This window comes from Engystomops pustulosus, chromosome 4, assembly GCF_040894005.1.
Source record: "Engystomops pustulosus chromosome 4, aEngPut4.maternal, whole genome shotgun sequence".
Taxonomy (NCBI): domain Eukaryota; kingdom Metazoa; phylum Chordata; class Amphibia; order Anura; family Leptodactylidae; genus Engystomops; species Engystomops pustulosus.
In genome coordinates this window covers 200,210,844-200,237,554 of record NC_092414.1, presented here as the reverse complement: position 1 = coordinate 200,237,554, position 26,711 = coordinate 200,210,844, and positions in this window count along the sequence as shown.

Genomic DNA, 26,711 nt, shown 5'->3' with positions numbered 1-26,711 from the left:
TGCGCTATAGTATATGTTACCGCTATGAGGTGTCTGCTGTGCTGCGCTATAGTATATGTTACCGCTATGAGGTGTCCGCTGTGCTGCGCTATAGTATATGTTACCGCTATGAGGTGCCCGCTGTGCTGCGCTATAGTATATGTTACCGCTATGAGGTGTCCGCTGTGCTGTGCTATAGTATATGTTACCGCTATGAGGTGTCCGCTGTGCTGCGCTATAGTATGTGTTACCGCTATGAGGTGTCCGCTGTGCTGCGCTATAGTATATGTTACCGCTATGAGGTGTCTGCTGTGCTGCGCTATAGTGTATGTTACCGCTATGAGGGGGCCGGTGTGCTGCGCTATAGTATATGTTACCGCTATGAGGTGTCCGCCGTGCTGCGCTATAGTATATGTTACCGCTATGAGGTGTCCGTTGTGCTGCGCTATAGTATATGTTACAGCTATGAGGTGTTCGCTGTGCTGCGCTATAGTATATGTTACCGCTATGAGGTGTCCGTTGTGCTGCGCTATAGTATATGTTACCGCTATGAGGTGTCCGTTGTGCTGCGCTATAGTATATGTTACCGCTATGAGGTGTTCGCTGTGCTGCGCTATAGTATATGTTACCGCTATGAGGTGCCCGCTGTGCTGCGCTATAGTATATGTTACCGCTATGAGGGGGCCGGTGTGCTGCGCTATAGTATATGTTACCGCTATGAGGTGTCTGCTGTGCTGCGCTATAGTATATGTTACCGCTATGAGGGGGCCGGTGTGCTGCGCTATAGTATATGTTACCGCTATGAGGTGTCCGCCGTGCTGCGCTATAGTATATGTTACCGCTATGAGGTGTTCGCTGTGCTGCGCTATAGTATATGTTACCGCTATGAGGTGCCCGCTGTGCTGCGCTATAGTATATGTTACTGCTATGAGGTGCCCGCTGTGCTGCGCTATAGTATATGTTACCGCTATGAGGTGTCCGCCGTGCTGCGCTATAGTATATGTTACCGCTATGAGGTATCCGCTGTGCTGCGCTATAGTATATGTTACCGCTATGAGGTGCCCGCTGTGCTGCACTATAGTATATGTTACCGCTATGAGGTGTCCCCTGTGCTGCGCTATAGTATATGTTACCGCTATGAGGTGCCCGCTGTGCTGCGCTATAGTATATGTTACCGCTATGAGGTGCCGGCTGTGCTGTGCTATAGTATATGTTACCGCTATGAGGTGCCGGCTGTGCTGTGCTATAGTATATGTTACCGCTATGAGGTGTCCGTTGTGCTGCGCTATAGTATATGTTACCGCTATGAGGTGTCCGTTGTGCTGCGCTATAGTATATGTTACCGCTATGAGGTGCCCGCTGTGCTGCGCTATAGTATATGTTACCGCTATGAGGTGTCCGCTGTGCTGCGCTATAGTATATGTTACCGCTATGAGGTGTCCGCTGTGCTGCGCTATAGTATATGTTACAGGTATGAGGTGCCCGCTGTGCTGCGCTATAGTATATGTTACTGCTATAAGGTGGCCGCTGTGCTGCGCTATAGTATATGTTACCGCTATGAGGTGCCCGCCTTGCTGCGCTATAGTATATGTTACCGCTATAAGGTGGCCGCTGTGCTGCGCTATAGTATATGTTACCGCTATGAGGTGTTCGCTGTGCTGTGCTATAGTATATGTTACCGCTATGAGGTGTCCGCTGTGCTGCGCTATAGTATATGTTACCGCTATGAGGTGTCCGCTGTACTGTGCTATAGTATATGTTACCGCTATGAGGTGTCCGCTGTGCTGTGCTATAGTATATGTTACCGCTATGAGGTGTCCGCTGTGCTGCGCTATAGTATATGTTACCCCTATGAGGTGCCTGCTGTGCTGCGCTATAGTATATGTTACCGCTATGAGGTGTCCGTTGTGCTGCGCTATAGTATATGTTACCGCTAAGAGGTGTCCCCTGTGCTGTGCTATAGTATATGTTACCGCTATGAGGTGTCCGTTGTGCTGCGCTATAGTATATGTTACCGCTATGAGGTGTCCGCTGTGCTGCGCTACAGTATATGTTACCGCTATGAGGTGCCCGCTGTGCTGCGCTATAGTATATGTTACCGCTATGAGGTGTTCGCTGTGCTGCGCTACAGTATATGTTACCGCTATGAGGTGTCCGCTGTGCTGCACTATAGTATATGTTACCGCTATGAGGTGTCCGCTGTGCTGCGCTATAGTATATGTTACCGCTATGAGGTGTCCGCTGTGCTGTGCTATAGTATATGTTACCGCTATGAGGTGTCCGCTGTGCTGTGCTATAGTATATGTTACCGCTATGAGGTGTCCGCTGTGCTGCGCTATAGTATATGTTACCGCTATGAGGTGTCCGCTGTGCTGCGCTATAGTATATGTTACCGCTATGAGGTGCCCGCTGTGCTGCGCTATAGTATATGTTACCGCTATGAGGTGTCCCCAGTGCTGCGCTATAGTATATGTCACCGCTATGAGGTGCCCGCTGTGCTGCGCTATAGTATATGTTACCGCTATGAGGTGTCCGTTGTGCTGTGCTATAGTATATGTTACCGCTATGAGGTGCACGCTGTGCTGCGCTATAGTATATGTTACCGCTATGAGGTGTCCGTTGTGCTGCGCTATAGTATATGTTACCGCTATGAGGTGTCCGCTGTGCTGCGCTACAGTATATGTTACCGCTATGAGGTGCACGCTGTGCTCCGCTATAGTATATGTTACCGCTATGAGGTGTCCGTTGTGCTGCGCTATAGTATATGTCACCGCTATGAGGTGCCCGCTGTGCTGCGCTATAGTATATGTTACCGCTATGAGGTGTCCGTTGTGCTGCGCTATAGTATATGTTACCGCTATGAGGTGTCCGCTGTGCTGCGCTACAGTATATGTTACCGCTATGAGGTGCCCGCTGTGCTGCGCTATAGTATATGTTACCGCTATGAGGTGTTCGCTGTGCTGCGCTACAGTATATGTTACCGCTATGAGGTGTCCGCTGTGCTGTGCTATAGTATATGTCACCGCTATGAGGTGTCCGCTGTGCTGCGCTATAGTATATGTTACCACTATGAGGTGCCCGCTGTGCTGCGCTATAGTATATGTTACCGCTATGAGGTGTCCGCTGTGCTGTGCTATAGTATATGTTACCGCTATGAGGTGTAGGCTGTGCTGCGCTATAGTATATGTTACCGCTATGATGTGCCCGCTGTGCTGCGCTATAGTATATGTTACCGCTATGAGGTGTAGGCTGTGCTGCGCTATAGTATATGTTACAGCTATGAGGTGTCCGTTGTGCTGCGCTATAGTATATGTTACCGCTATGAGGTGTCCGTTGTGCTGAGCTATAGTATATGTTACCGCTATGAGGTGTCCGCTGTGCTGCGCTATAGTATATGTTACCGCTATGAGGTGTCCGCTGTGCTGAGCTATAGTATATGTTACCGCTATGAGGTGTCCCCTGTGCTGTGCTATATTATATGTTACCGCTATGAGGTGTCCGCTGTGCTATAGTATATGTTACCGCTATGAGGTGCCCGCTGTGCTGCGCTATAGTATATGTTACCGCTATGAGGTGCCCGCTGTGCTGCGCTATAGTATATGTTACCGCTATGAGGTGCCCGCTGTGCTGCGCTATAGTATATGTTACCGCTATGAGGTGCCCGCTGTGCTGCGCTATAGTATATGTTACCGCTATGAGGTGCCCGCTGTGCTGCGCTATAGTATATGTTACCGCTATGAGGTGCCGGCTGTGCTGCGCTATAGTATATGTTACCGCTATGAGGTGTCCGTTGTACTGCGCTATAGTATATGTTACCGCTATGAGGTGTCCGTTGTGCTGCGCTATAGTATATGTTACCGCTATGAGGTGTCCGTTGTGCTGCGCTATAGTATATGTTACCGCTATGAGGTGTCCGTTGTGCTGCGCTATAGTATATGTTACCGCTATGAGGTGCCCGCTGTGCTGCGCTATAGTATATGTTACCGCTATGAGGTGTCCGTTGTGCTGCGCTATAGTATATGTTACCGCTATGAGGTGTCCGTTGTGCTGCGCTATAGTATATGTTACCGCTATGAGGTGCCCGCTGTGCTGCGCTATAGTATATGTTACCGCTATGAGGTGTCCGCTGTGCTGCGCTATAGTATATGTTACCGCTATGAGGTGTCCGCTGTGCTGCGCTATAGTATATGTTACCGCTATGAGGTGTCCGTTGTGCTGCGCTATAGTATATGTTACCGCTATGAGGTGTCCGTTGTGCTGCGCTATAGTATATGTTACCGCTATGAGGTGTCCGCTGTGCTGCGCTATAGTATATGTTACCGCTATGAGGTGACCGTTGTGCTGCGCTATAGTATATGTTACAGCTATGAGGTGCCCGCTGTGCTGCGCTATAGTATATGTTACCGCTATAAGGTGGCCGCTGTGCTGCGCTATAGTATATGTTACCGCTATGAGGTGCCCGCCGTGCTGCGCTATAGTATATGTTACCGCTATAAGGTGGCCGCTGTGCTGCGCTATAGTATATGTTACCGCTATGAGGTGTTCGCCGTGCTGTGCTATAGTATATGTTACCGCTATGAGGTGTCCGCTGTGCTGCGCTATAGTATATGTTACCGCTATGAGGTGTCCGCTGTGCTGCGCTATAGTATATGTTACCGCTATGAGGTGTCCGTTGTGCTGCGCTATAGTATATGTTACCGCTATGAGGTGTCCGCTGTGCTGCGCTATAGTATATGTTACCGCTATGAGGTGTCCGCTGTGCTGTGCTATAGTATATGTTACCGCTATGAGGTGTCCGCTGTGCTGCGCTATAGTATATGTTACCGCTATGAGGTGTCCGTTGTGCTGCGCTATAGTATATGTTACCGCTAAGAGGTGTCCCCTGTGCTGTGCTATAGTATATGTTACCGCTATGAGGTGTCCGTTGTGCTGCGCTATAGTATATGTTACCGCTATGAGGTGTCCGCTGTGCTGCGCTACAGTATATGTTACCGCTATGAGGTGCCCGCTGTGCTGCGCTATAGTATATGTTACCGCTATGAGGTGTTCGCTGTGCTGCGCTACAGTATATGTTACCGCTATGAGGTGTCCGCTGTGCTGTGCTATAGTATATGTCACCGCTATGAGGTGCCCGCTGTGCTGCGCTATAGTATATGTTACCGCTATGAGGTGTCCGTTGTGCTGTGCTATAGTATATGTTACCGCTATGAGGTGCACGCTGTGCTCCGCTATAGTATATGTTACCGCTATGAGGTGCCCGCTGTGCTGCGCTATAGTATATGTTACCGCTATGAGGTGACCGTTGGGCTGCGCTATAGTATATGTTACCGCTATGAGGTGTCCCCTGTGCTGCTCTATAGTATATGTTACAGCTATGAGGTGGCCGTTGTGCTGCGCTATAGTATATGTTACCACTATGAGGTGTCCCCTGTGCTGCGCTATAGTATATGTTACCGCTATGAGGTGTCTGCTGTGCTGCGCTATAGTATATGTTACCGCTATGAGGTGTCTGCTGTGCTGCGCTATAGTATATGTTACCGCTATGAGGTGTCCGCTGTGCTGCGCTATAGTATATGTTACCGCTATGAGGTGCCCGCTGTGCTGCGCTATAGTATATGTTACCGCTATGAGGTGTCCGCTGTGCTGCGCTATAGTATTTGTTACCGCTATGAGGTGTCCCCTGTGCTGCGCTATAGTATATGTTACCGCTATGAGGTGCCCGCTGTGCTGCGCTATAGTATATGTTACCGCTATGAGGTGTCCGCTGTGCTGCGCTATAGTATATGTTACCTCTATGAGGTGCCCGCTGTGCTGCGCTATAGTATATGTTACCGCTATGAGGTGCCCGCTGTGCTGCTCTATAGTATATGTTACCGCTATGAGGTGTCCGCTGTGCTGTGCTATAGTATATGTTACCGCTATGAGGTGTCCGCTGTGCTGCGCTATAGTATATGTTACCGCTATGAGGTGTTCGCTGTGCTGCGCTATAGTATATGTTACCGCTATGAGGTGTCAGTTGTGCTGCGCTATAGTATATGTTATCGCTATGAGGTGCCCGCTGTACTGTGCTATAGTATATGTTACCGCTATGAGTGTCCGCTGTGCTGTGCTATAGTATATGTTACCGCTATGAGGTGTCCGCTGTGCTGTGCTATAGTATATGTTACCGCTATGAGGTGTCCGCTGTGCTGCGCTATAGTATATGTTACTGCTATGAGGTGTCCGCTGTGCTGCGCTATAGTATATGTTACCGCTATGAGGTGTCCCCTGTGCTGCGCTATAGTATATGTTACCGCTATGAGGTGTCCGCTGTGCTGTGCTATAGTATATGTTACCGCTATGAGGTGTCCGCTGTGCTGCGCTATAGTATATGTTACCGCTATGAGGTGCCCGCTGTGCTGCGCTATAGTATATGTTGCCGCTATGAGGTGCCCGTTGTGCTGCGCTATAGTATATGTTACCGCTATGAGGTGTCCGCTGTGCTGCGCTATAGTATATGTTACCGCTATGAGGTGTCAGTTGTGCTGCGCTATAGTATATGTTACCGCTATGAGGTGTCCGCTGTGCTGTGCTATAGTATATGTTACCGCTATGAGGTGCCGCTGTGCTGCGCTATAGTATATGTTACCGCTATGAGGTGTCCGCTGTGCTGTGCTATAATATATGTTACCGCTATGAGGTGTCAGTTGTGCTGCGCTATAGTATATGTTACCGCTATGAGGTGCCCGTTGTGCTGCGCTATAGTATATGTTACCGCTATGAGGTGCCGCTGTGCTGCGCTATAGTATATGTTACCGCTATGAGGTGTCCGCTGTGCTCCGCTGTGCTGCGCTATAGTATATGTTACCGCTATGAGGTGTCCGCTGTGCTCCGCTGTGCTGCGCTATAGTATTTGTTACCGCTATGAGGTGTCCGCTGTGCTGCGCTATAGTATATGTTACCGCTATGAGGTGTTCGCTGTGCTGCGCTATAGTATATGTTACCGCTATGAGGTGTCCGCTGTGCTGTGCTATAGTATATGTTACCGCTATGAGGTGTCCGTTGTGCTCCGCTATAGTATATGTTACCGCTATGAGGTGTCCGTTGTGCTCCGCTATAGTATATGTTACCGCTATGAGGTGTCCGCTGTGCTGCGCTATAGTATATGTTACCGCTATGAGGTGCCCGCTGTGCTGCGCTATAGTATATGTTACCGCTATGAGGTGTCCGTTGTGCTGCGCTATAGTATATGTTACCGCTATGAGGTGTCCGCTGTGCAGCGCTATAGTATATGTTACCGCTATGAGGTGTCCGTTGTGCTGCGCTATAGTATATGTTACCGCTATGAGGTGTCTGCTGTGCTGCGCTATAGTATATGTTACCGCTATGAGGTGCCCGCTGTGCTGCGCTATAGTTTATGTTACCGCTATGAGGTGTCCGTTGTGCTGTGCTATAGTATATGTTACCGCTATGAGGTGTCCGCTGTGCTGCGCTATAGTATATGTTACCGCTATGAGGTGTCCGCTGTGCTGCGCTATAGTATATGTTACCGCTATGAGGTGTCCGCTGTGCTGTGCTATAGTATATGTTACCGCTATGAGGTGTCCGTTGTACTGCGCTATAGTATATGTTACCGCTATGAGGTGTCAGTTGTGCTGCGCTATAGTATATGTTACCGCTATGAGGTGTCCGCTGTGCTGTGCTATAGTATATGTTACCGCTATGAGGTGCCCGCTGTGCTGCGCTATAGTATATGTTACCGCTATGAGGTGTCCCCTGTGCTGCGCTATAGTATATGTTACCGCTATGAGGTGCCCGCTGTGCTGCGCTATAGTATATGTTACCGCTATGAGGTGCCCGCTGTGCTGCGCTATAGTATATGTTACCGCTATGAGGTGTCCGTTGTGCTGCGCTATAGTATATGTTACCGCTATGAGGTGTCAGTTGTGCTGCGCTATAGTATATGTTACCGCTATGAGGTGCCCCTTGTGCTGCGCTATAGTATATGTTACCGCTATGAGGTGCCCGTTGTGCTGCGCTATAGTATATGTTACCACTATGAGGTGTCCGCTGTGCTGCGCTATAGTATATGTTACCGCTATGAGGTGTCCGCTGTGCTGCGCTATAGTATATGTTACCGCTATGAGGTGCCGCTGTGCTGTGCTATAGTATATGTTACCGCTATGAGGTGTTCGCTGTGCTGCGCTATAGTATATGTTACCGCTATGAGGTGCCCGCTGTGCTGCGCTATAGTATATGTTACCGCTATGAGGTGTCCGCTGTGCTGCGCTATAGTATATGTTACCGCTATGAGGTGTCCGTTGTGCTGTGCTATAGTATATGTTACCGCTATGAGGTGTCCGCTGTGCTGCGCTATAGTATATGTTACCGCTATGAGGTGTCCGCTGTGCTGCGCTATAGTATATGTTACCGCTATGAGGTGTCCGCTGTGCTGTGCTACAGTATATGTTACCGCTATGAGGTGTCAGTTGTGCTGCGCTATAGTATATGTTACCGCTATGAGGTGTCCGCTGTGCTGCGCTACAGTATATGTTACCGCTATGAGGTGTCCGCTGTGCTGCGCTATAGTATATGTTACCGCTATGAGGTGTCCGCTGTGCTGCGCTATAGTATATGTTACCGCTATGAGGTGCCCGCTGTGCTGCGCTATAGTATATGTTGCCGCTATGAGGTGCCCCTTGTGCTGCGCTATAGTATATGTTACCGCTATGAGGTGCCCGTTGTGCTGCGCTATAGTATATGTTACCGCTATGAGGTGCCCGCTGTGCTGCGCTATAGTATATGTTACCGCTATGAGGTGTCCGCTGTGCTGCGCTATAGTATATGTTACCGCTATGAGGTGTCCGCTGTGCTGTGCTATAGTATATGTTACCGCTATGAGGTGTCCGCTGTGCTGTGCTATAGTATATGTTACCGCTATGAGGTGCCGCTGTGCTGCGCTATAGTATATGTTACCGCTATGAGGTGTCAGTTGTGCTGCGCTATAGTATATGTTACCGCTATGAGGTGTCCGCTGTGCTGCGCTATAGTATATGTTACCGCTATGAGGTGCCCGCTGTGCTGTGCTATAGTATATGTTACCGCTATGAGGTGCCGCTGTGCTGTGCTATAGTATATGTTACCGCTATGAGGTGCCCCTTGTGCTGCGCTATAGTATATGTTACCGCTATGAGGTGACCGCTGTGCTGCGCTATAGTATATGTTGCCGCTATGAGGTGCCCCTTGTGCTGCGCTATAGTATATGTTACCGCTATGAGGTGCCCGTTGTGCTGCGCTATAGTATATGTTACCGCTATGAGGTGCCCGCTGTGCTGCGCTATAGTATATGTTACCGCTATGAGGTGTCCGCTGTGCTGCGCTATAGTATATGTTACCGCTATGAGGTGCCCGCTGCGCTGCGCTATAGTATATGTTACCGCTATGAGGTGCCCGCTGTGCTGCACTATAGTATATGTTACCGCTATGAGGTGCCGCTGTGCTGCACTATAGTATATGTTACCGCTATGAGGTGTCCGCTGTACTGCGCTATAGTATATGTTACCGCTATGAGGTGCCCGCTGTGCTGTGCTATAGTATATGTTACCGCTATGAGGTGTCCGCTGTGCTGTGCTATAGTATATGTTACCGCTATGAGGTGCCGCTGTGCTGTGCTATAGTATATGTTACCGCTATGAGGTGTCCGCTGTGCTGCACTATAGTATATGTTACCGCTATGAGGTGCCCGCTGTGCTGCGCTATAGTATATGTTACCGCTATGAGGTGTTCGCTGTGCTGCGCTATAGTATATGTTACCGCTATGAGGTGCCCGCTGTGCTGCGCTATAGTATATGTTACCGCTATGAGGTGTTCGCTGTGCTGCGCTATAGTATATGTTACCGCTATGAGGTGCCCGCTGTACTGCGCTATAGTATATGTTACCGCTATGAGGTGCCCGCTGTGCTGCGCTATAGTATATGTTACCGCTATGAGGTGTTCGCTGTGCTGCTCTATAGTATATGTTACCGCTATGAGGTGTCCGCTGTGCTATAGTATATGTTACCGCTATGAGGTGCCCGCTGTGCTGCACTATAGTATATGTTACCGCTATGAGGTGTCCGCTGTGCTGCTCTATAGTATATGTTACCACTATGAGGTGCCCGCTGTGCTGCGCTATAGTATATGTTACCGCTATGAGGTGCCCGCTGTGCTATAGTATATGTTACCGCTATGAGGTGTCCGCTGTGCTATAGTATATGTTACCGCTATGAGGTGTCCGCTGTGCTGTGCTATAGTATATGTTACCGCTATGAGGTGTCCGCTGTGCTGTGCTATAGTATATGTTACCGCTATGAGGCGTCCGCTGTGCTGCGCTATAGTATATGTTACCGCTATGAGGTGTCCGTTGTGCTGCGCTATAGTATATGTTACCGCTATGAGGTGCCCGCTGTGCTGTGCTATAGTACATGTTACCGCTATGAGGCGTCCGCTGTGCTGCGCTATAGTATATGTTACAGCTATGAGGTGTCCGTTGTGCTGCGCTATAGTATATGTTACCGCTATGAGGTGCCCGCTGTGCTGTGCTATAGTATATGTCACCGCTATGAGGTGCCCGCTGTGCTGCGCTATAGTATATGTTACCGCTATGAGGTGTCCGCTGTGCTGCGCTATAGTATATGTTACAGCTATGAGGTGCCCGCTGTGCTGTGCTATAGTATATGTTACCGCTATGAGGTGCCCGCTGTGCTGTGCTATAGTATATGTTACCGCTATGAGGTGTCCGCTGTGCTGTGCTATAGTATATGTTACCGCTATGAGGTGTCTGCTGTGCTGTGCTATAGTATATGTTACCGCTATGAGGTGTCCGCTGTGCTGCGCTATAGTATATGTTACCACTATGAGGTGTCTGCTGTGCTGCTCTATAGTATATGTTACCGCTATGAGGTGCCCGCTGTGCTGTGCTATAGTATATGTTACCGCTATGAGGTGTCTGCTGTGCTGCTCTATAGTATATGTTACCGCTATGAGGTGCCCGCTGTGCTGCGCTATAGTATATGTTACCGCTATGAGGTGTCCGCTGTGCTGTGCTATAGTATATGTTACCGCTATGAGGTGTCCGTTGTGCTGCGCTATAGTATATGTTACCGCTATGAGGTGTCCGTTGTGCTGCGCTATAGTATATGTTACCGCTATGAGGTGTTCGCTGTGCTGCGCTATAGTATATGTTACCGCTATGAGGTGCCCGCTGTGCTGCGCTATAGTATATGTTACTGCTTTAAGGTGCCCGCTGTGCTGCGCTATAGTATATGTTACCGCTATGAGGTATCCGCTGTGCTGCGCTATAGTATATGTTACCGCTATGAGGTGCCCGCTGTGCTGCACTATAGTATATGTTACCGCTATGAGGTGTCCCCTGTGCTGCGCTATAGTATATGTTACCGCTATGAGGTGTCCGCTGTGCTGCGCTATAGTATATGTTACAGCTATGAAGTGTTCGCTGTGCTGCGCTATAGTATATGTTACCGCTATGAGGTGCCCGCTGTGCTGCGCTATAGTATATGTTACCGCTATGAGGTGCCCGCTGTGCTGCGCTATAGTATATGTTACCGCTATGAGGTGCCGGCTGTGCTGTGCTATAGTATATGTTACCGCTATGAGGTGCCGGCTGTGCTGTGCTATAGTATATGTTACCGCTATGAGGTGTCCGTTGTGCTGCGCTATAGTATATGTTACCGCTATGAGGTGTCCGTTGTGCTGCGCTATAGTATATGTTACCGCTATGAGGTGCCCGCTGTGCTGCGCTATAGTATATGTTACCGCTATGAGGTGTCCGCTGTGCTGCGCTATAGTATATGTTACCGCTATGAGGTGTCCGCTGTGCTGCGCTATAGTATATGTTACAGGTATGAGGTGCCCGCTGTGCTGCGCTATAGTATATGTTACTGCTATAAGGTGGCCGCTGTGCTGCGCTATAGTATATGTTACCGCTATGAGGTGCCCGCCGTGCTGCGCTATAGTATATGTTACCGCTATAAGGTGGCCGCTGTGCTGCGCTATAGTATATGTTACCGCTATGAGGTGTTCGCCGTGCTGTGCTATAGTATATGTTACCGCTATGAGGTGTCCGCTGTGCTGCGCTATAGTATATGTTACCGCTATGAGGTGTCCGCTGTGCTGTGCTATAGTATATGTTACCGCTATGAGGTGTCCGCTGTACTGTGCTATAGTATATGTTACCGCTATGAGGTGTCCGCTGTGCTGTGCTATAGTATATGTTACCGCTATGAGGTGTCCGCTGTGCTGCGCTATAGTATATGTTACCCCTATGAGGTGCCTGCTGTGCTGCGCTATAGTATATGTTACCGCTATGAGGTGTCCGTTGTGCTGCGCTATAGTATATGTTACCGCTAAGAGGTGTCCCCTGTGCTGTGCTATAGTATATGTTACCGCTATGAGGTGTCCGTTGTGCTGCGCTATAGTATATGTTACCGCTATGAGGTGTCCGCTGTGCTGCGCTACAGTATATGTTACCGCTATGAGGTGCCCGCTGTGCTGCGCTATAGTATATGTTACCGCTATGAGGTGTTCGCTGTGCTGCGCTACAGTATATGTTACCGCTATGAGGTGTCCGCTGTGCTGCACTATAGTATATGTTACCGCTATGAGGTGTCCGCTGTGCTGCGCTATAGTATATGTTACCGCTATGAGGTGTCCGCTGTGCTGTGCTATAGTATATGTTACCGCTATGAGGTGTCCGCTGTGCTGTGCTATAGTATATGTTACCGCTATGAGGTGTCCGCTGTGCTGCGCTATAGTATATGTTACCGCTATGAGGTGTCCGCTGTGCTGCGCTATAGTATATGTTACCGCTATGAGGTGCCCGCTGTGCTGCGCTATAGTATATGTTACCGCTATGAGGTGTCCCCAGTGCTGCGCTATAGTATATGTCACCGCTATGAGGTGCCCGCTGTGCTGCGCTATAGTATATGTTACCGCTATGAGGTGTCCGTTGTGCTGTGCTATAGTATATGTTACCGCTATGAGGTGCACGCTGTGCTGCGCTATAGTATATGTTACCGCTATGAGGTGTCCGTTGTGCTGCGCTATAGTATATGTTACCGCTATGAGGTGTCCGCTGTGCTGCGCTACAGTATATGTTACCGCTATAAGGTGCACGCTGTGCTCCGCTATAGTATATGTTACCGCTATGAGGTGTCCGTTGTGCTGCGCTATAGTATATGTCACCGCTATGAGGTGTCCGCTGTGCTCCGCTATAGTATATGTTACCGCTATGAGGTGTCCGCTGTGCTGCGCTATAGTATATGTTACCGCTATGAGGTGTCCGCTGTGCTCCGCTATAGTATATGTTACCGCTATGAGGTGTCCGTTGTGCTGCGCTATAGTATATGTCACCGCTATGAGGTGCCCGCTGTGCTGCGCTATAGTATATGTTACCGCTATGAGGTGTCCGTTGTGCTGCGCTATAGTATATGTTACCGCTATGAGGTGTCCGCTGTGCTGCGCTACAGTATATGTTACCGCTATGAGGTGTCCGTTGTGCTGCGCTATAGTATATGTTACCGCTATGAGGTGTCCGCTGTGCTGCGCTACAGTATATGTTACCGCTATGAGGTGCCCGCTGTGCTGCGCTATAGTATATGTTACCGCTATGAGGTGTTCGCTGTGCTGCGCTACAGTATATGTTACCGCTATGAGGTGTCCGCTGTGCTGTGCTATAGTATATGTCACCGCTATGAGGTGCCCGCTGTGCTGCGCTATAGTATATGTTACCGCTATGAGGTGTCCGTTGTGCTGTGCTATAGTATATGTTACCGCTATGAGGTGCACGCTGTGCTCCGCTATAGTATATGTTACCGCTATGAGGTGCCCGCTGTGCTGCGCTATAGTATATGTTACCGCTATGAGGTGACCGTTGGGCTGCGCTATAGTATATGTTACCGCTATGAGGTGTCCCCTGTGCTGCGCTATAGTATATGTTACCACTATGAGGTGACCGTTGGGCTGCTCTATAGTATATGTTACAGCTATGAGGTGGCCGTTGTGCTGCGCTATAGTATATGTTACCACTATGAGGTGTCCCCTGTGCTGCGCTATAGTATATGTTACCGCTATGAGGTGTCTGCTGTGCTGCGCTATAGTATATGTTACCGCTATGAGGTGTCTGCTGTGCTGCGCTATAGTATATGTTACCGCTATGAGGTGTCTGCTGTGCTGCGCTATAGTATATGTTACCACTATGAGGTGTCCCCTGTGCTGCGCTATAGTATATGTTACCGCTATGAGGTGTCTGCTGTGCTGCGCTATAGTATATGTTACCGCTATGAGGTGTCTGCTGTGCTGCGCTATAGTATATGTTACCGCTATGAGGTGTCCGCTGTGCTGCGCTATAGTATATGTTACCGCTATGAGGTGCCCGCTGTGCTGCGCTATAGTATATGTTACCGCTATGAGGTGTCCCCTGTGCTGCGCTATAGTATATGTTACCGCTATGAGGTGCCCGCTGTGCTGCGCTATAGTATATGTTACCGCTATGAGGTGCCCGCTGTGCTGCGCTATAGTATATGTTACCGCTATGAGGTGTCCGCTGTGCTGCGCTATAGTATATGTTACCGCTATGAGGTGTCCGCTGTGCTGCGCTATAGTATATGTTACCGCTATGAGGTGCCCGCTGTGCTGCGCTATAGTATATGTTACCGCTATGAGGTGCCCGCTGTGCTGCGCTATAGTATATGTTACCGCTATGAGGTGTCCGCTGTGCTGTGCTATAGTATATGTTACCGCTATGAGGTGTCCGCTGTGCTGCGCTATAGTATATGTTACCGCTATGAGGTGTTCGCTGTGCTGCGCTATAGTATATGTTACCGCTATGAGGTGTCAGTTGTGCTGCGCTATAGTATATGTTATCGCTATGAGGTGCCCGCTGTACTGTGCTATAGTATATGTTACCGCTATGAGTGTCCGCTGTGCTGTGCTATAGTATATGTTACCGCTATGAGGTGTCCGCTGTGCTGTGCTATAGTATATGTTACCGCTATGAGGTGTCCGCTGTGCTGCGCTATAGTATATGTTACTGCTATGAGGTGTCCGCTGTGCTGCGCTATAGTATATGTTACCGCTATGAGGTGTCCCCTGTGCTGCGCTATAGTATATGTTACCGCTATGAGGTGTCCGCTGTGCTGTGCTATAGTATATGTTACCGCTATGAGGTGTCCGCTGTGCTGCGCTATAGTATATGTTACCGCTATGAGGTGCCCGCTGTGCTGCGCTATAGTATATGTTGCCGCTATGAGGTGCCCGTTGTGCTGCGCTATAGTATATGTTACCGCTATGAGGTGTCCGCTGTGCTGCGCTATAGTATATGTTACCGCTATGAGGTGTCCCCAGTGCTGCGCTATAGTATATGTTACCGCTATGAGGTGTCAGTTGTGCTGCGCTATAGTATATGTTACCGCTATGAGGTGTCCGCTGTGCTGTGCTATAGTATATGTTACCGCTATGAGGTGCCGCTGTGCTGCGCTATAGTATATGTTACCGCTATGAGGTGTCCGCTGTGCTGTGCTATAGTATATGTTACCGCTATGAGGTGTCAGTTGTGCTGCGCTATAGTATATGTTACCGCTATGAGGTGCCCGTTGTGCTGCGCTATAGTATATGTTACCGCTATGAGGTGCCGCTGTGCTGCGCTATAGTATATGTTACCGCTATGAGGTGCCCGCTGTGCTGCGCTATAGTATTTGTTACCGCTATGAGGTGTCCGCTGTGCTGCGCTATAGTATATGTTACCGCTATGAGGTGTTCGCTGTGCTGCGCTATAGTATATGTTACCGCTATGAGGTGTCCGCTGTGCTGTGCTATAGTATATGTTACCGCTATGAGGTGTCCGTTGTGCTCCGCTATAGTATATGTTACCGCTATGAGGTGTCCGTTGTGCTCCGCTATAGTATATGTTACCGCTATGAGGTGTCCGCTGTGCTGCGCTATAGTATATGTTACCGCTATGAGGTGCCCGCTGTGCTGCGCTATAGTATATGTTACCGCTATGAGGTGTCCGCTGTGCTGCGCTATAGTATATGTTACCGCTATGAGGTGTCCGCTGTGCTGCGCTATAGTATATGTTACCGCTATGAGGTGTCCGCTGTGCTGCGCTATAGTTTATGTTACCGCTATGAGGTGTCCGTTGTGCTGTGCTATAGTATATGTTACCGCTATGAGGTGTCCGCTGTGCTGCGCTATAGTATATGTTACCGCTATGAGGTGTCCGCTGTGCTGCGCTATAGTATATGTTACCGCTATGAGGTGTCCGCTGTGCTGTGCTATAGTATATGTTACCGCTATGAGGTGTCCGTTGTACTGCGCTATAGTATATGTTACCGCTATGAGGTGTCAGTTGTGCTGCGCTATAGTTTATGTTACCGCTATGAGGTGTCCGCTGTGCTGTGCTATAGTATATGTTACCGCTATGAGGTGTCCGCTGTGCTGCGCTATAGTATATGTTACCGCTATGAGGTGTCCCCTGTGCTGCGCTATAGTATATGTTACCGCTATGAGGTGCCCGCTGTGCTGCGCTATAGTATATGTTACCGCTATGAGGTGCCCGCTGTGCTGCGCTATAGTATATGTTACCGCTATGAAGTGTCCGTTGTGCTGCGCTATAGTATATGTTACCGCTATGAGGTGTCAGTTGTGCTGCGCTATAGTATATGTTACCGCTATGAGGTGCCCGCTGTGCTGCGCTATAGTATATGTTACCGCTATGAGGTGCCCGCTGTGCTGCGCTATAGTATATGTTACCGCTATGAGGTGCCCGCTGTGCTGCGCTATAGTATATGTTACCGCTATGAGGTGCCCCTTGTGCTGCGCTATAGTATATGTTACCGCTATGAGGTGCCCGTTGTGCTGCGCTATAGTATATGTTACCGCTATGAGGTGTCCGCTGTGCTGCGCTATAGTATATGTTACCGCTATGAGGTGTCCCCTGTGCTGCACTATAGTATATGTTACCGCTATGAGGTGACCGTTGTGCTGCGCTATAGTATATGTTACCACTATGAGGTGTCCGCTGTGCTGCGCTATAGTATATGTTACCGCTATGAGGTGTCCGCTGTGCTGCGCTATAGTATATGTTACCGCTATGAGGTGCCGCTGTGCTGTGCTATAGTATATGTTACCGCTATGAGGTGTTCGCTGTGCTGCGCTATAGTATATGTTACCGCTATGAGGTGCCCGCTGTGCTGCGCTATAGTATATGTTACCGCTATGAGGTGCCCGCTGTGCTGCGCTATAGTATATGTTACCGCTATGAGGTGTCCGTTGTGCTGCACTATAGTATATGTTACCGCTATGAGGTGCCGCTGTGCTGCGCTATAGTATATGTTACCGCTATGAGGTGCCCGCTGTGCTGCGCTATAGTATGTGTTACCGCTATGAGGTGTCCGCTGTGCTGCGCTATAGTATATGTTACCGCTATGAGGTGCCCGCTGTGCTGCGCTATAGTATATGTTACCGCTATGAGGTGTCCGCTGTGCTGTGCTATAGTATATGTTACCGCTATGAGGTGTCCGCTGTGCTGCTCTATAGTATATGTTACCGCTATGAGGTGTCCGCTGTGCTGCGCTATAGTATATGTTACCGCTATGAGGTGTCCGTTGTGCTGTGCTATAGTATATGTTACCGCTATGAGGTGTCCGCTGTGCTGCGCTATAGTATATGTTACCGCTATGAGGTGTCCGCTGTGCTGCGCTATAGTATATGTTACCGCTATGAGGTGTCCGCTGTGCTGTGCTACAGTATATGTTACCGCTATGAGGTGTCAGTTGTGCTGCGCTATAGTATATGTTACCGCTATGAGGTGTCCGCTGTGCTGCGCTACAGTATATGTTACCGCTATGAGGTGTCAGTTGTGCTGCGCTATAGTATATGTTACCGCTATGAGGTGTCCGCTGTGCTGCGCTATAGTATATGTTACCGCTATGAGGTGCCCGCTGTGCTGCGCTATAGTATATGTTGCCGCTATGAGGTGCCCCTTGTGCTGCGCTATAGTATATGTTACCGCTATGAGGTGCCCGTTGTGCTGCGCTATAGTATATGTTACCGCTATGAGGTGCCCGCTGTGCTGCGCTATAGTATATGTTACCGCTATGAGGTGCCCGCTGTGCTGCGCTATAGTATATGTTACCGCTATGAGGTGTCCGCTGTGCTGCGCTATAGTATTTGTTACCGCTATGAGGTGTCCCCAGTGCTGCGCTATAGTATATGTCACCGCTATGAGGTGTCCGCTGTGCTGCTCTATAGTATATGTTACCGCTATGAGGTGTCTTGTGTTGCACTATAGTATTTGTTACCGCTATGAGGTGTCCGCTGTGCTGCGCTATAGTATATGTTACCGCTATGAGGTGTCCGCTGTGCTGTGCTATAGTATATGTTACCGCTATGAGGTGTCCGCTGTGCTGTGCTATAGTATATGTTACCGCTATGAGGTGTCCGCTGTGCTGCGCTATAGTATATGTTACCGCTATGAGGTGTCCGCTGTGCTGTGCTATAGTATATGTTACCGCTATGAGGTGCCGCTGTGCTGCGCTATAGTATATGTTACCGCTATGAGGTGTCAGTTGTGCTGCGCTATAGTATATGTTACCGCTATGAGGTGTCCGCTGTGCTGCGCTATAGTATATGTTACCGCTATGAGGTGCCCGCTGTGCTGTGCTATAGTATATGTTACCGCTATGAGGTGCCGCTGTGCTGTGCTATAGTATATGTTACCGCTATGAGGTGCCCCTTGTGCTGCGCTATAGTATATGTTACCGCTATGAGGTGTCCGTTGTACTGCGCTATAGTATATGTTACCGCTATGAGGTGACCGCTGTGCTGCGCTATAGTATATGTTGCCGCTATGAGGTGCCCCTTGTGCTGCGCTATAGTATATGTTACCGCTATGAGGTGCCCGTTGTGCTGCGCTATAGTATATGTTACCGCTATGAGGTGCCCGCTGTGCTGCGCTATAGTATATGTTACCGCTATGAGGTGTCCGCTGTGCTGCGCTATAGTATATGTTACCGCTATGAGGTGCCCGCTGCGCTGCGCTATAGTATATGTTACCGCTATGAGGTGTCCGCTGTGCTGTGCTATAGTATATGTTACCGCTATGAGGTGCCGCTGTGCTGTGCTATAGTATATGTTACCGCTATGAGGTGCCCGCTGTGCTGCGCTATAGTATATGTTACCGCTATGAGGTGCCCGCTGTGCTGCGCTATAGTATATGTTACCGCTATGAGGTGTTCGCTGTGCTGCGCTATCGTTCATGTTACCGCTATGAGGTGCCCGCTGTACTGCGCTATAGTATATGTTACCGCTATGAGGTGTCCGCTGTGCTGCGCTATAGTATATGTTACCGCTATGAGGTGCCCGCTGTGCTGCGCTATAGTATATGTTACCGCTATGAGGTGTTCGCTGTGCTGCTCTATAGTATATGTTACCGCTATGAGGTGTCCGCTGTGCTGCGCTATAGTATATGTTACCGCTATGAGGTGCCCGCTGTGCTGCACTATAGTATATGTTACCGCTATGAGGTGTCCGCTGTGCTGCGCTATAGTATATGTTACCGCTATGAGGCGTCCGCTGTGCTGCGCTATAGTATATGTTACCGCTATGAGGTGTCCGTTGTGCTGCACTATAGTATATGTTACCGCTATGAGGTGCCCGCTGTGCTGCGCTATAGTATATGTTACCGCTATGAGGTGTCAGTTGTGCTGCGCTATAGTATATGTTACCGCTATGAGGTGCCCGCTGTGCTGCGCTATAGTATATGTTACCGCTATGAGGTGCCCGCTGTGCTGCGCTATAGTATATGTTACCGCTATAAGGTGTCCGTTGTGCTGCGCTATAGTATATGTTACCGCTATGAGGTGCCCGCTGTGCTGCGCTATAGTATATGTTACCGCTATGAGGCGTCCGCTGTGCTGCGCTATAGTATATGTTACAGCTATGAGGTGTCCGTTGTGCTGCGCTATAGTATATGTTACCGCTATGAGGTGCCCGCTGTGCTGTGCTATAGTACATGTTACCGCTATGAGGTGTCCGCTGTGCTGCGCTATAGTATATGTTACCGCTATGAGGTGTCCGTTGTGCTGCGCTATAGTATATGTTACCGCTATGAGGTGTCCGCTGTGCTGCGCTATAGTATATGTTACAGCTATGAGGTGCCCGCTGTGCTGTGCTATAGTATATGTTACCGCTATGAGGTGTCCGCTGTGCTGTGCTATAGTATATGTTACCGCTATGAGGTGTCTGCTGTGCTGCTCTATAGTATATGTTACCGCTATGAGGTGTCCGCTGTGCTGCGCTATAGTATATGTTACCGCTATGAGGTGTCCGCTGTGCTGTGCTATAGTATATGTTACCGCTATGAGGTGCCCGCTGTGCTGTGCTACAGTATATGTTACCGCTATAAGGTGTCCGCTGTGCTGTGCTATAGTATATGTTACCGCTATGAGGTGCCCGCTGTGCTGTGCTACAGTATATGTTACCGCTATAAGGTGTCCGCTGTGCTGTGCTATAGTATATGTTACCGCTATGAGGTGTCCGCTGTGCTGTGCTATAGTATATGTTACCGCTATGAGGTGTCCGCTGTGCTGCGCTATAGTATATGTTACCGCTATGAGGTGTCCGCTGTGCTGCGCTATAGTATATGTTACCGCTATGAGGTGCCCGCTGTGCTGCGCTATAGTATATGTTACCGCTATGAGGTGTCCGTTGTGCTGCGCTATAGTATATGTTACCGCTATGAGGTGCCCGCTGTGCTGCGCTATAGTATATGTTACCGCTATGAGGTGTCCGTTGTGCTGCGCTATAGTATATGTTACCGCTATGAGGTGTCCGCTGTGCTGTGCTATAGTATATGTTACCACTATGAGGTGTCCGCTGTGCTGCGCTATAGTATATGTTACCGCTATGAGGTGTCCGCTGTGCTGTGCTATAGTATATGTTACCGCTATGAGGTGTCCGCTGTGCTGCGCTATAGTATATGTTACCGCTATGAGGTGCCCGCTGTGCTGCGCTATAGTATATGTTACCGCTATGAGGTGCCCGCTGTGCTGTGCTACAGTATATGTTACCGCTATAAGGTGTCCGCTGTGCTGTGCTATAGTATATGTTACCGCTATGAGGTGCCCGCTGTGCTGTGCTACAGTATATGTTACCGCTATGAGGTGTCCGCTGTGCTGCACTATAGTATATGTTACCGCTATGAGGTGCCCGCTGTGCTGTGCTACAGTATATGTTACCGCTATGAGGTGTCCCCTGTGCTGCGCTATAGTATATGTTACCGCTATGAGGTGTCCGCTATGCTGCGCTATAGTATATGTTACCGCTATGAGGTGCCCGCTGTGCTGCTCTATAGTATATGTTACCGCTATGAGGTGCCCGCTGTGCTGCGCTATAGTATATGTTACCGCTATGAGGCTGCTGTATCGGATGGAGGAGCTGGTCACATTGGGAAAGTTCTCTGCTGCTTTTACTGCATTGCGTCAGAGCGGAGGATGAGCCCCTCCCTCCTGCCTTAACTCCATACATCCTGCCGGTCATATACGGCTCGGATACAGAGCGGCCAATAGGATCTGCTGTGGCATAATTAACCCTTAACTTATCCCAGAATCCAAGGACAATCTGAAAGGTCGGAGTTACTAACAACATCCGAAAATTAGTGAACAGTCCAGTAACATTTAGAATGGCCTCGTATTCCTAGGACAGGGGGCATGGAGAGGGGATGAGCCGCACACAGGGGAACACAAATACACCTCCAAGATGGTCCGAGATGTGTCTCCCACCCCGCTGTGTCCCATTATCCTATACAATGTGTGAATAACCTAAGAAAATCTATGAAATCCCAAATTACAAGGAAGATTGGAGTAAGACGGGAGCCAAAGCCTGGAGTCCACCCTGCAGTTATTCAACGACTGTGACATCGCTGTGTGTATTATCCCTGTACTGTGACATCGCTGTGTGTATTATCCCTGTACTGTGACATCACAGTGTGTATTATCCCTGTACTGTGACATTACTGTGTGTATTCTCTGTACTGTGACATCACTATGTATATTATCCCTGTACTGTGACATTACTGTGTGTATTCTATGTACTGTGACATCACTATGTGTATTATCCCTGTACTGTGACATCACTGTGTGTATTATCCATGTACTGTGACATCACTGTGTGTATTATCTCTGTACTATGACATCACTGTGTGTATTATCCCTGTACTGTGACATCACTGTATGCATTACCTCTGTACTGTGACATCACTGTGTGTATTATCACTGTACTGTGATATCACTGTGTGTATTATCCCTGTACTGTGACATCACTGTGTGTATTATCCCTGTACTGTGACATCACTGTGTGTATTATCCCTGTACTGTGACATCACTGTGTGTATTATCCCTGTACTGTGACATCACTGTGTGTATTATCTCTGTACTGTGACATCACTGTGTGTATTATCCCTGTACTGTGACATCACTGTGTGTATTATCCCTGTACTGTGACATCGCTGTGTGTATTATCCCTGTACTGTGACATCGCTGTGTGTATTATCCCTGTACTGTGACATCACTGTGTGTATTATCCCTGTACTGTGACATCGCTGTGTGTATTATCTCTGTACTGTGTCATCACTGTGTGTATTATCCCCTGAACTGTGACATCGCTGTGTGTATTATCCCTGTACTGTGACATCACTGTGTGTATTATCTCTGTACTGTGACATCACTGTGTGTATTATCCCCTGAACTGTGACATCGCTGTGTGTATTATCCCTGTACTGTGACATCGCTGTGTGTATTATCTCTGTACTGTGACATCGCTGTGTGTATTATCCCTGTACTGTGACATCACTGTGTGTTTATTATCCCTGTACTGTGACATCACTGTGTGTATTATCCCTGTACTGTGACATCACTGTGTGTATTATCTCTGTACTGTGTCATCACTGTGTGTATTATCCCCTGAACTGTGACATCGCTGTGTGTATTATCCCTGTACTGTGACATCGCTGTGTGTATTATCCCTGTACTGTGACATCACTGTGTATTATTCCTGTACTGTGACATCACTGTGTGTATTATCTCTGTACTGTGACATCACTGTGTGTATTATCCCCTGAACTGTGACATCGCTGTGTGTATTATCTCTGTACTGTGACATCGCTGTGTGTATTATCTCTGTACTGTGACATCACTATGTGTATTACCCCTGTACTGTGACATCACTATGTGTATTATCCCTGTACTGTGACATCACTGTGTGTATTATCCCCTGAACTGTGACATCACTATGTGTATTACCCCTGTACTGTGACATCACTGTGTGTATTATCCCTGTACTGTGACATCACTGTGTGTATTATCCCCTGAACTGTGACATCACTGTGTGTATTATCCCCTGAACTGTGACATCACTGTGTGTATTATCCCTGTACTGTGACATCACTATGTGTATTACCCCTGTACTGTGACATCACTATATGTATTATCCCTGTACTGTGACATCACTGTGTGTATTATCCCCTAAACTGTGACATCACTGTGTGTATTATCCCCTGAACTGTGACATCACTGTGTGTATTATCCCTGTACTGTGACATCACTGTGTGTATTATCCCTGTACTGTGACATCACTGTGTGTATTATCCCCTGAACTGTGACATCACTATGTGTATTACCCCTGTACTGTGACATCACTGTGTGTATTATCCCTGTACTGTGACATCACTGTGTGTATTATCCCCTGAACTGTGACATCACTGTGTGTATTATCCCCTGAACTGTGACATCACTGTGTGTATTATCCCTGTACTGTGACATCACTATGTGTATTACCCCTGTACTGTGACATCACTATGTGTATTATCCCTGTACTGTGACATCACTGTGTGTATTATCCCCTGAACTGTGACATCACTGTGTGTATTATCCCCTGAACTGTGACATCACTGTGTGTATTATCCCCTGAACTGTGACATCACTGTGTGTATTATCCCTGTACTGTGACATCACTGTGTGTATTATCTCTGTACTGTGACATCACTGTGTGTATTATCTCTGTACTGTGACATCACTGTGTGTATTATCCCTGTACTGTGACATCACTGTGTGTATTATCTCTGTACTGTGACATCACTGTGTGCACTCCCCCTGTACTGTGACATCACTGTGTGCACTCCCCCTGTACTGTGACATCACTGTGTGCACTCCCCCTGTACTGTGACATCACTGTGTGTATTACCCCTGTACTGTGACATCACTGTGTGCACTCCCCCTGTACTGTGACATCACTGTGTGCACTCCCCCTGTGATGTAACTCTCTGTAGTGTATTGATCAGTGTGGTGGAGGATGCGGCAGTCAGTAATGAATGTAATTAGTGGTAATTGTGTTTGTTTGTTTTGTGCTTCTTCTTTTGTCTGGGATAATTTCCTACAGATAAGTTGTCATTTTCCTGGCCCTGGGGGTGATGAGGGGGGGGGGGCAGTGCTCACCCGCCTCTGGGGCAGAAGTGTGAGCTCAGCAGTATCACCCTGCTCCCGGGTAACTCTCTCCCCGGGTGTCATCTGTGGTGATTTAGCAGGCGGCTGCGCTGTATATCATGGGGTGAGGAGCAGCCGCACATCCTCCGCTCATCTCATCCGTAATAATGATTTACAGGAGCTGCCGAGGATCCGGGATTAACCCTTATATGTTCCTGGGAATGTACAGATCACATGCCTGACAATCCCCTTATCAGCAGACAGGGGGCGACAGAATAGCAGGGAACCCTCTTAGTCATTATAAGAGGTACTCATAGGGACCCCACATATCAGCTCCTCCTGCTCTATAACATGCTGCCTGCAGATAAGACACTATGTACAATCTGCTCAGCTCCTCTTGCTTAATAACATTCTGCCTGCAGATAAGACACTATGTACAATCTGCTCAGCTCCTCCTGCTCTATAACATGCCACCTGCAGATAGGACTCAATGTACAATCTGATCAGCTCCTCCTGCTCTATAACATGCTGCCTGCAGATAAGACACTATGTACAATCTGCTCAGCTCCTCCTGCTCTATAACATGCTGGTTGGAGACAGGACACTATGTACAATCTGCTCAGCTCCTCCTGCTCTATAACATGCTGCCTGCACCATATATGACATTATACAGTGCTGTCATGGAAAAAACAGATCTGTTTTCTCATAGAAACAGCGCCACATTTTTCCTCAGGCCATATGTGGTATTGTACCTCAGTCAATATCTTTTTTAAATACCATAGACTTGAGCAGCCATACAAGAGCCGCCCTAACTCCAGAGATCTCCTTAGACTAAGAGTTAAAGTACACGAGTATAATAATGGACGCCTTTGTCTGACTATTATTAATTGTGAAGCAGAACAGAACGTCTCCTCATTATTCTACATTAAAGTGTCATTTTAACTAATTATGATTCACGCTACACAATTCTGAGCGGCTCCGATCCTCGGGTATAGATGTCAGCCATAGCGTGATTACACGTAGAAACGCTGCCCCTGGGGGATCGCGTCAACGCCCCATGCGACAAGTAGTCATTGCCCTGGGCCACGGCCTGTCCAGGCTAGATATGTCTGAATGTAGTCCTGCCCTTAAAGGGGTATTTACTTAGGTTTAATGATGGTGTCCGATGCTGGGTGGCCGCAGACGGCGTCAATTTTGTGGTTAGGAATGTCTGGCTGATGAGGTTAAATGATGAGGTAAAATAATGAGGTAAAAGACATGAGGTAAAATGATGAGGTAAAAGACATGGGGTAAAATGATGAGGTAAAAGACATGAGGTAAAATGATGAGGTAAAAGACATGAGGTAAAATGATGAGGTAAAAGACATGGGGTAAAATGATGAGGTAAAAGACATGAGGTAAAATGATGAGGTAAAATGATGAGGTAAAAGACATGAGGTAAAATGATGAGGTAAAAGACATGAGGTAAAATGATGAGGTAAAAGACATGAGGTAAAATGATGAGATAAAATGATGAGGTAAAAGACAGGAGGCTTCACTTTACATATCAGGAAAGCGAAGCAGAACTATTACTAGATGTATATTGGTAAATTACCTCATATCCTCACCCCCACCCCCACACACATACACACATTACAAATATCATGAGGTAAAGTGGCCAACCCCTTTAATGTCTTGCCATTGCTCCTATTTTCAAGCTATACTGCTCTTTGATTTACCTTGGGCTGATTCCTTTATATACAGTAAATTGTGTTTTTTTTTGTTCACATTTTTAAGGAATTTCTGAAATTTGCACAGTCTATGCATATTTTTGGTATGACCTTCTAGGCGTGCAAACCAGTGATACATCATGTGCCAACCTTCAGAGCTTCAGAGAACGCACAAAAAAGTCGCAAAAGTATGTGCATATACAAAAGACTCAAACAGAAGAGAAAAACTTAAGAATAAATATGCCCAATTTTGGCGCAACATATGAGACGTCCATTTCAGACTGATTTTTGTCATGAACAGACAGATGCCCCAGTGTTTACCGTCTGATTACGGCATTGATGATAAATGGATCATGGATGGGGGTCCCTACCTGTGTAGGTTGGACCACCACAACCCGTTCTACATCAGTCCCATATGTGCTACATCAGTGCCCATTGTCAGCACCAGTTGGGTCCAAGCGATCGGACCTTTATGGGACAGCCCTTTAACCCTCAAAAGGTGTAATGA